The sequence below is a fragment of the Octopus sinensis genome, unplaced genomic scaffold, assembly GCF_006345805.1.
Source record: "Octopus sinensis unplaced genomic scaffold, ASM634580v1 Contig15709, whole genome shotgun sequence".
NCBI classification, from domain to species: domain Eukaryota; kingdom Metazoa; phylum Mollusca; class Cephalopoda; order Octopoda; family Octopodidae; genus Octopus; species Octopus sinensis.
In genome coordinates, this window is record NW_021833883.1 from 45,808 (window position 1) to 54,460 (window position 8,653).

The following is an 8,653-nucleotide window of genomic DNA, read 5'->3' on the forward strand; positions in this document are numbered from 1 at the left end:
CCATTCAATGGTTTTAGTAAATTTATACAGAAAAAGTAAGCATTATACCGTCCAGCATAAACAGAAGTCAACTTTATTATGCGTATTTAAGCCATTATTTTCTCTGTAAAAAACTATTCTGACATTAAATGAGTCAACTTCCGGAACAAATGTTTACGTTTCGTACATCTTTTTCCAATAAAAGAAATTTCAAATAAATCCTGGAAACAATCTACTCATGTAATTCATGCAGCCCCTAAAATTTTTATTCATTTTTCCGAAAAAAAAAAAATTGCATAATTACATGGGTTTTATGATATGCTATGGTTACTATGGTTACTACCTGTGACTTAGGTATCCTCAAGTTTCAGCAGTCTTTCAGGAGTTTAGGACCCTCCTGATAATCCTTGCTCCCTAAGAGACAAATTTTCTGTAGGAGCTCTATCGGGCATTGTAAATAATGTGTGTGTATATATATATCTTTAGTTATGGTATATTCTGTTAGGGGACGTAGTAGAGAACAGTATGAAGCTCATTCACTTTCAGATTTTACCCAGTGCCACCCAGCAGTAGTATTATACATACTGCCAGATTTCATAGTGCTAGCTACCCCTTTCACCCAGATCTTGTCGTAATATTTGCATGTCTGACAAGCTCATTCTTCAACTCCCTGAACATCATACAACATCACATTTTACTACTTTGAATTCCTCCACGACAGATGACAGGGGAAGTTGTGATTGTTCAGATCTTATGTACAGACCTATTGAAGTGAAGCTTGAGGGAACATCTTGCCATTTTGGAGGTATTTATTTACCTTCCTTTCCACCCTAGTCCATGTCGGTAGAGCCATGCCTGTATTTTTCTGGAAACCCTGATCTTTCAGTCCTCCTCAGCCACTCTTCTGCTTGCTTCACAGAATTGGTGACATTGCTTCTGACAGAGCGACTTCTCAAACATCTTCCAAGACATTTAATCAGATTTCCTCTGTTGATGGTATGGCTTCTCCTTGCACTTGTAGCTTAATTTTGTTGTTACTTTACCTCCTCTGGTTACCATACCCTATATTTGGGAGGCTTAAACTTCTTTCTAACGAATATTACCATGTGTTTCAAATGAGGTCAGCACCATTTCTGCCTCCACATGGGTTGTAGTTGTTACCGTGATATCATCCAAGAAACCCCTTATTGGCTGCTGACAGCTGCCTGATTCCATTGTTGGTCCTTGGCCTTCATTTTCAGCAGCTGACACCAGGAGATTCACAGCCATGATGAAAAGAATGAGGGAGATTGTGCAACCAGTTATGATTCCTTTCTCAAGTTTTGCCACTGACTTGTGAAGTGGGCTGTTCTGAAACATAACTCGATGCCTCCAAAGTGATTGCTGATTATTCCCTCAACAGGTGAGGAATATGGTAACAGTCAAGGGCTGCATATATGAGGCTGTGAGGAATTGATCCACATGCATTTTCCAGATCCAGCCAAACCACTGTCATGTCACCTTTACTTCTTTTGGCCTCCCAATCAGCTGGTTGTGTTCCAGACAGCCCGAGAAACCTGAGACCCCTACCTTTCTGGATAGAGGGTGTTTATAACTCATTGTATGAGGTCACCCTTTTTTGGTCAGTACAGAAGGTTTTTCCCTCAACACTCAGGAAGGAGAATGGTCCTGAATTTGTTAATGGCTGATGAGTTTTCTTCCTTTGGCAGCACAAAACTTCCTTTCGGTGGAATGATACCATTTGTCCAGATCTTTCAGAATAGTGTCCACAGCCTCTGAAGGAGCCATGGGCATTTCTTGTATACTTTATAGGTACACCACTTGGACAGGGAGCTGATCCTGATCTGGCCCCTTTCACAACCACTCGTCCACTTCTTTCCAGAATGGACAACTGACGTTGAACTCATTTCCTGGTATTTCAGCCCTACAGACTTTTGGGTTAACATTAGGAGCTTGATTTCTGAGGTTATGGTTGTAGATCTCTCCCCCTCCACCCAGAAAAGCTTCTGCCTCTTCTCTGGAGCTGGTCCATTTCCCTGATTTGGTCCTCCCATGTCCCAACACTGTTCGGGTCAGCCTGAAAGGGTCCACCTGTCATGTGCGTGTATATGTATGCGTTTGTGTATGTGTGCATGCGTGTGTGTGTGTATGTGTGTCTACAGACGAGGGAGTATTGAAATGTTTCTGGCTTCAGGTAAAACAAAATAGAGACGAATCACTTCATTAGCATTTCTATTCAACATATTCTCCCCTCTCACATTCACACACTTGTTGCAGTGGCCCTTCAGTTTTTCTAAGCCCTGGGAAAAAGAACACAGCTGGTTCGGTCTCTAGCCAGTCCTCTGCAGCAGTGGTCATGCCGGGTACTTTTCATCAACCCCTGTATACACATACCTACCCACCTAACTACACACACGGATGGATTAACGCAGAGACTAAAGGGAGATAACCATTCATATACCATTAACAGAAAATTAGCTCGGTCAAGACAGCATATATACACACACACACACAGATAGATGGATAGAGAGAGAGACAGATATATCGATAGGTAGATAGGCAGATAGACAGATAAATAGATAGATAAATGTATAGACTATTTGTAGTGATGTGCAGATTTTATGCTTTAAAGAAAGGAGTTTGTGAGAATTTTGGATAATTCGTTATTAGTGTTTTCATCTCATTCATTGGAACTTGTCAGATTTGAGTTTTACAGGAAACTTTGTCTTTTGTTGAAATCTGTTTTGCTTTGTTATCTGTGTGTGTGTGTGTGTGTGTGTGTTTGTGTGTAAATAGAAAAAGAGGAAAGATGCGATGAGAGAAGGTAAGAGAGAAAGAAAAGAAAAGAGAAAAAAAGGGATAAAGAAAGGAAGAAGGGAGATAGAGAGACAAGCGATCTTTTTTCTTGTTTTGTTTAGTTTTTTTCTGTAAGATTTCTTTCATTTTAATATTTCGGGATGGTTTGCTGTTTGTAGTTTTTCCCAAGGGGCCAATTTCCAGATGCCAGTTTCATGATTTTAAAAGAAGGTGGCGGAGGAATAAAGGGCCAAAACCACCATGGAGAGTGCTTTGCCAACTTCCTGAGGCAGTTGTGGAATGCTCTCAAGACCAAACGCCAAGGAAAACTGAAGAATGGGGAATTGTTTCATCAAGACAATGCTCCAGCACACAAGTCCTTCGTTTCAATGGTTGCCGTGCGTGACTGTGGCTTTGAACAGGTTAATCGCCCTCCCTATTCTCCTGATTTGGCCCCATCTGATCCCCAACATGAAGTAGCATTTGGCTGGGAACCAGTATCGCAGTGATGATGATGTCATATCTTCTGTCGATGCCTTTTTATTGTTGTTTTTGCTCAACAGGATGAGCGCTTCTTCAGCAAACGGAGCCAAGCACTGCAACACCAAAGGGATGAGAGAAGGTAAGAGAGAGAAAGAAAAGAGAAGAGAAAAAGGGAAAAGAAAGGAAGAAGGGAAACAGAGAGAAAAGTGATCTTTGTTCTTGTTTTGTTTAGAAGAAATTTCGGGACTTCAAGGGGGGACTATATCGGAAAATAAGCCCCATTTGGTCACCTTCCGTGAGAGAATCTTGGTCAGCCTATGGACCTTTCAGCCGACCCCCGAAAAAGGTATTCCTAAAAAATACTTTCCTGCAGGTGGTTTCATATAATGCTGGAAATAACAGCTAAGTCGTCACAAATTTGTGTTGTTCTTCCCCTTATGCAATATTTAGATGGCGAACACACATAATCTCTCTCTCTCTCTCTCTCTCTCTCTCTCCCTCCCGACTTTACTCCACCTCTCTTGCTTTTTCTCACTCTCTTTATCATTAGCTCCCCCCCTCTCTCTCTCTCTCAGCTTTTCTCTCTCTTTTACTAAACATTTTTCTTTCATTTTATGTCCCTCCCCCTCTCGCTATACCTCTCTGACATATTTTTCTTTTCCCTCTCTTCTTCCCTCCCACCACGAAGGTTACACACACACACACACACAAAGCAGCCCCTACCGCCCTGTCAAAAAAATCACGTAATTCAAAGGGAGGCTACAACTATCTTCGAAAGGTATAGAGTTATCTCCCTTCAAACAGTTATAAATTTGGATTCGAAAGAAAATTAATTAATTTTGTAGTTCATAATTCATATAATTAAATACTGTGGGTATTGAACAAGAATTTAAGAAAGATTTACGGAAAGAAATTCGCGACATGTGATTTTGCGTCACGCTAGGAATAACAGTCAACTACACTAAAATTTGCGTTGATTTTTATATAAATTGGAAGGACACCTTAAGAATTTGTGCCATATATGGTCATTCTTCATGCTATAGACTACATTAAGCAGAGCCTTCAAATTGGTTCGATTTTCTCGTATGAAAATAGGACACTTAACCATCTCTAAAAATATAATGAACAATATATGGTCCAACATATTGCGAGAAATAGCACCCACATGGCCTTAAATCTGTGATGTGATGTGTATAAAAATTGAAGGACACTTGAGACGAAGCATCTGTAAGAATATTGTACTACAGGTGGGGTTCACATCATGGTAGAACATAACAAACAAGAACCTTCAATTTCCGTGTAGTGTTTTGTGTATTATAAATATGAAGGACACTTTTAGAATTAATTATAAAATATTATCCTGTAAGTAGACTCACATCATGCTAGAAACAACAATAAATACCAACAGAATTGCATTGTTTCTCATATGAAACAAACTGCCTTTCCGTCTCTTAACAAACATGTTATTCCGGGGCTTCTTTTGTTTATTCCTATCCTAAATGTTGAGGGCCGGGAAACAAGGACGCGTGTACACCTCCATCGGTTCCTACCTATCTATGCTTAGAAACAGTAGCAAGTGCCTTAAAGTCTAGTAAAAAAGGTTGAGAAAAAAAAAATCCTTCATTGGTCAGGCGGATTCGGCGAACACTTACATTAGCTCCATCATATATTACTGCCTGACCGTTGTGCTCGCCTCATTTCAAGTCTAACCGACCTGGAGCGCTTGCCATTCGCTCTCTGTGCGACGGATGCATTCCACTGGCCAAGCGCTGCATTTGCAGTCAACACCTGCTCAACGAACGACTGGACATGCTGTAGCTGATTACACAAAGGTATGCACTGAGGCTGCGACCCTCTCTCCATCGATTCCTTGACGGTGTGAACATGTGTGGTCGCTGTTTCCCCCCAGTTTCTCTCAATCGGAGGCCGAAACAGCTGGAATATGGTCGAGCCCTGGCGATCCTCTACCAGTGGGATAATGTAGCTGTTGGAAAGTTCGATATTGGATTTTGACAGAGGATTTGTGGCGAGCAAAGGATTTGATCTTTGGGAAAAGGAGGAATATCGTCGTGTGAGTTAGCAGAATCATTAGCATGCCATGTAAACTGCATAGCAACATGTAGTGAATCTCTACGTTCTGAGTTCAAATCCCGCCGAGGTCACTTTGCCTTTTGCTCCTTTCTGGATCGACGAAATAGTAACCAGTCAAGTACTGGGTCGGTGATACCAACTAGACCCCTAGACCAAAATTTCAGGCCTTGTACCTATGCTAGAAATCATTATTATTGTCCTGTTTTGCTCAATGGATAACTGAATAAAATATGAGGTAAAGGGGGAAACATCTCTAAACTGAGCGAAAATAGAGAGAGGAGAGAGAGGAGAGGAGAGAGAGAGGAGCACTAATGGCAACTCGGACACTGAAAGATTCCAGTGAGAAGAAGTGACAGAGATTCGCTCGGATATATCTTAAAAATCCGTTAAATCATAGATTTCTTTATGTGAACTTATTAACGCTACAGTAATTCTATCCAAGTAGAAACCCATAAAAAGTTTAAAAAGTGAAAAAAAAGGTCAATTTTGCCTTTCATCCTTTGGGGATCGATAAATAAAGTACCAGAGAAACACTGGGGATCAGTGTAATCAATTCCCTCCACCAAAATTTCAAATATATACATGACAGAATAAGGGAAACTGGCCTTATGAGTCGATAATTTGTGCTGTGTGAGTCAATGACTCAGGAAAGTTTTGATACGGTTTCATAATACACACACGCACAGATATATTATTCTTTTACACGTTTCTTTACACATGTGGCTGTGGTCATGCTGGAGCACACCATGGTCTTGCCGCTTTTCGGTCGTTTGCCCCAGCTGTAATCTTGCGATGTCATCTTTGATTTTTTATTGCCTCTGATAATTTTGTATCGTTAGCATAGCTGGTAACTATGGCTGTCTGAGGGGCCACTGGCATGTCTAAGAGGGCTAACAAACACATACATACATAGAGACATATATGTATCATCATCATCGTCATCGTCTTTAACGTCTGCTTCCATGCTGGCATGAATTGGACGGTTTGACTGAGGGCTGGCAAACCAGAAGGCTGCACCAGGCCCCAATCTCATCTGGCAAAGTTTCTGCAGTTGGATACCATTCCTAATGCCAGCCACTCCGAGAGTGAAGTCAGTGCTTTTTATGTGCCACAGGCATCAAGGCCACTGAGGCAGTGCTGGCATCAAGCATGCTTCAATGATGCATTTTACGTGCCACCGTCACATACGTATGTAGTATACATTAATGTATGTTTTTTGTATGTGTGTATATATATATATATATACATGTATATATATGTATCTGTAAATGTAATATGTGACGACAATTATTTGGTATATATTCAATATATATATGTATGTATGTACTATATATATATAACCCGTGCTAGCACGGAAAACAGACGTTAAACGATGATGATGTTGATATATATATATATATATATATATATATACGATGATGATGATGATGATGATGATGATGATATGTAAATATCAAAACACACTGTTATTACTGAGTGCTCTCCAATATGTGGCACTTGGTAACGAATGGAGTTTGATGTAGCCACCCTTATTTACACTCTTGGCGTGAGGGAGGTTCATCTGAGGACTCTCGACAGGAAGAGGTCAGCTTTGATTTAAAATCTCATACATTACTTTGTGCAAGTTCTTCAGGTTTCTTTAGGAGAATATAAAAAGCTGTGGGCCCTGAAACCCAGGCTGTTGCACTAACTGGTCCCAAAGTGCGATAGCATTGCTGGGATCTTTGGCACTATGCAGTGTCGTCCCGTTCTGGCATTGGTGTAGCTTTCAATGCCAAAATTTATATATATGTATATATATATGTGTGTGTGTGTATTATTTATTTATATATATATATATATATATATATATAAACACACACACACGTATTATGTATATGTATACATATATATTTATATGTATTATTTATTTATATATATATATACACACACATATGTATGTATGTATATATATGTGTGTATATATATATTTCGTTTTTGGATTTGGTTTGCAAGATTCTTTATAGGAATTCGTGTGTTGAAGCACATTCTGTTGTGTCTGGGGAGAGTCATTCACTTTTAGTGCCTTATTATTTAACACACTCACCGGTAAAATTTCCACTTATTTCTTATTTTTATTTTCTAAAATTTTCGTTGCGTCTTGCAACCTTTTCAATAGTCTTGACGCAATGAAAATTTTAGAAAATAAAAATAAGAAATAAGTGGAAATTTTACCGGTGAGTGTGTTAATAATAAGGCACAAAAGAGAATTACTCTCCTCAGACACAACATATATATATATATAGTATATATATATATATATTATATTAAATAAGAGACAAAACCACTATTATGCAAATCATACAATGAAAAACTTAAGCCAATACATAAGATTATTTAATTTATATTATTTAAATATATAACAAAATTATTAAATTGAAAATTTAAAGAAATTAACAGCCATGAAACGATCGTAGTTTTATATTAATTATATTTTTTTAATAATTTTGTTATATATTTAAATAATATAAATTAACTAATCTTATGTATTGGCTTAAGTTTTTAATTGTATGATTTGCCTAATAGTGGTTTTATCTCTAATTTGATATAATATATGTATATATATATATATATATATATACACACACACACACATGTATTTGATGGGTAGAATGAGTGAAAGTACAGCATGAACATTTCATCACTGTAAAGGAATTGTTACTGCAGACCTTTGGGCAAAAGATGGATGCTCGTATTTTGATTTCAATTGGAGTGTCCATCACTACATATGCATATATACACACACACACACACACACAACACACACACACACGCGCACACACACACACACACACACCACACACATATATATATATATATATAATTATAATATATATATTATATATATATATATTATATTATATATATATATATATATATATTATATATATTATGTAGGAGTGGCTGTTTGGTAAGTAGATTGCTTACCAACCACATGGTTCTGTGTTCAGTCCCACTGCATGGCACCTTGGGCAAGTGTCTTCTACTATAGCCTCGGGCCGACCAAAGCCTTGTGAGTGAATTTGTAGACGAAACTGGAAGAAGCCCGTCGTATATATATATATATGTATGTGTGTACATTTTTGTGTGTCTGTTTTGTCCCCCCACCATTGCTTGACAACCGACGCTGGTGTGTTTATGTCACTGTATGGCATACATACACTTTCGACTCTTATATCTAAGTACATACAAACATACATACATGCACACATATTATAATCAAGCAAAAAGAAACGACATACATACATAGATATGCATATATCTA